The following is a 3,433-nucleotide window of genomic DNA, read 5'->3' on the forward strand; positions in this document are numbered from 1 at the left end:
AAGGGGAACACTGGGGTTGAATGTGAAAGCATTTTGGCTAAAAAATTATTTAAAGTCTGGTGTTTTATTTTGATACTTCACATAAAATTTATATTCTACTCCATAACATGTTGTTTACTTTTATATACGTGGCGTCCTTCTCCTCAACCCTGGGGACACTCCAGCAAGATGTACCATATTTATCAGGTGACTCAAGTTCCTCCTGACAAGTTGTCAGGGTTATGCATTCCTGAGTTTGAGAAGCATGACCAGTAAGACAGAGGCTCTCACTGCATGCTTTGCCAACTATCTCTCCATCTCTTCACCCTACACACCCATCTCACACCCTCAGCCGTCTCATTTCTCCCAACATTCTGCTGAAATTCTCCCCTATTTCTATTGTCTCTCTAATCTTGATTTTATTTTTCTAACTAATCTATATTTTATATTGAAGCTCCATGGCTCAACAGAAATTTAAGAAAAATAGCTCAACTGCAAAACTCCTTCAATATCATTTGAGGTCACTAACATCTCAAGGGACAGTCTTCATTTATCCACATTGTTTTGGCTTTTGGTCTGTCTCATTCCTGTCATCTATGACAATAGAGTCTTAGAGGGATGTAGCTTGTTTCATTTAAGTCTTGACAAGCACACAAACTAATGTCGTAGTCAATTAATGTTGATCTGATTCTGAGCACTCTCCTCTGTGTTTGAAGGACACTGTATGGAACATATGTTTTGAATTGCTTCTCTGGAGCCCAGGGTGACTATGATCTGTCTGCCTCTTGTCCTTTCCCACTGCCTGAGCTCTGGGTCAAGCCCTCATCATCTCTCACTTAGATTATTGCTCTAGATCCCTGCATGGGACTTGTCTCTTATCTTATCCACCCTCCTCCAAGTTGCTAAAGTGATTTTTCTAAAATAGAAGTCAGGTCAAGCCATTCCCCTGCTTAAACTTAGGTGGCAATGATCCATGACTACATACAATGATGTTACATTTCACTTACTAACATGAGTAAAAGAGCCAGACACAAATAGTACATATGTTAAATAAAGCACAAAACCCAGTGAAACCAATCTATGGTGTTAGAAGTCACACTGATGGCCAACAGGTATGTGAAAAGGTTTTCAACATCACCAATCTTGAGAGAATGCAAATCAAAATCACGAGATGTCACCTCATACCTGTTAGGATGGCTATTACAAAAAAAAACAAAACCCCTAAGATAACAAGTGTTAGTGAGAATGTGGAGATAAGGGAACCTTAATACACTGTTGGTGGAAATGTAAATTGGTGCAGCCACTATGGAAAATGGTATGGCAATTCCTCACAAAGTTAAAAATAAAACTATTGCATGGTACTGCAATCTCACTTTGGGTATTTGTCCAAAAAAAAAAAAAAAATTGAAATCAGGATTTCAAAGAGTTCCTGAGCTTCCATGTTCATTGTAGAATTATTCTCAATAACCAAGATAAGGAAATAGCCTGTTCACCTGTCAACAGATGAATGATTAAAAAAACTGTGATATATACATATAATCAAACATTATCCAGTCTTAAAAAAAAAGTAAATGTTGCCTTTTGTGACAACATGAACAGACCTGGAGAACATTAGTTAAACAAAACAGGCCAGACACAGAAAGACAAATACTACACAATTTCACTTATATGTGGAAGCTAAAATAGTGAAGCTCATAGAAGCATAGAGTAGAATGGTGGTTGCCAAGGAAGGGTGAAATGAGGATATAATAATCAAAGGGCACAAAGTTTCAGTTCTGCAAAGTTAAATAAGTTCTAGAGATCCACTATGGGGCTTCCCAGGTGGCTCAGTGGTAAAGAATCTGCCTACCAAGCAGGAGACACAAGAGATGCAGGTTTGATCCCTGGGTCAGGAAGATCCCCTGTAGAAGGAAATGGCAACCCACTCCAGTATTCTTGCCAGGAAAATCCCATGGACAGAGGAACTTGGTGGGCTATATAGTCCATGGAGTTGCAAAGAGTTGGACACAACTGAGCAACTAAACCACCACCAGAAATCTACTACATAATGTAGTTCCTAGAGTTAACAACGCTGTTTTGTACGCTTAAAATTTGCTAAGGGAGTGTGCCATGTTAAATTTTCTCACGACACACACACACAAAGATAATTATAAAAAAGGAAGTGGGAGGAAACTTTGGGAGGCAATGGATATGTTTATGGCTTTGATAGTGGTGTATACTTATATCTCCAAACTCATCGAGTCACATTCATTAAATATTTTAGCTTTTTCTATGTCAATCATGTCTCAATAAAGTTGGGAATCATTGTTGGGACTAGGAGGGATCACAAAGAGGCTTTTGGGATGTTGTTAATGTCCTATCTCATGATCTGGGTGCTAGTAAAACAAATGTGATCACTTTGTGAAAATATATCAAGCTGCACACTTATATTTTAGGCACCTTTCTTTATGTCTTTTCTGTCAATACAAAGCAAAAAGAAATAGCCAGCATTGGTTGCTTCCCCTTAGCATGATCCACAGTCTGTCGTGTATCTCCCACTTTCCCCTCCCCCCACCATTCCCAATTATCTTCCCCAGGATCCAGCCACACCAGATGACTCAATGTTCTCCAAACATCATGCTTCCTATTTTTTTTCCTGATGCTGCTCTCTTTGACAGGAAGTCCTTTAGTTGAAAGTCAACTTATCCTTTGAGGCTCCACTAAAATATCACCCACTCCATGAGACTCCTTCCTGAGCACTCTTGGCAAAATTAATGGTTCCCTTCTCTGTGCTTTCGCAGTACTTTGTGGTTCCTTTCCCACAGCTGCAGTGACCATCCTTTCCATATAAAAATATTGGATTCTTGGTCCAAAAAGTATGAATTATAGATCCATAGAATACCAGGATCACGAAAGATCTGGAACATCCAGGGTGTGTATGAAACCTCGTATTACAGTAATTTCTCTAAATTTGTGTCTCCACCTAGACCAGAGATTCTTAATTTTTTTCTGTGTTGTGAATTCCTTTGGTAGCCTGGTGAAGTGTATGGTAGCCTGGTGAAATCTATGGACCCCTCCTTTTATTTTATCTTTTATTTTCTGAAAGATTTTTTGATTTGGACCATTTTTAAAGTGCTTATTGAATTTGCTACAATATTACTTCTGTTTTATGTTTTGGTGTTTTGGACCCAAGGCATGTGGGATCTTAGCTCCCCACAAGGAATTGAACCCAAACCTCCTGCATTGGAAGGCAAAGTCTTACCCACTGGACCACCAGGGAAATCCCTGAACATCTCTTTTTCAAGCAAATGTTTATCAAAGTACAACAACTATAAATAAGTGTATAACGTGAACACACTGACATTGCTAACATCTGGACCAATAAATTATCCTAAAACCCCACACACCAGCCCAACCATCACCCCACAAAAGGATAAACACTATCTTTGATGTCTAACTCCAGATATTAGTTAGC

This window comes from Bos javanicus, chromosome 26, assembly GCF_032452875.1.
Source record: "Bos javanicus breed banteng chromosome 26, ARS-OSU_banteng_1.0, whole genome shotgun sequence".
Lineage (NCBI taxonomy): Eukaryota > Metazoa > Chordata > Mammalia > Artiodactyla > Bovidae > Bos > Bos javanicus.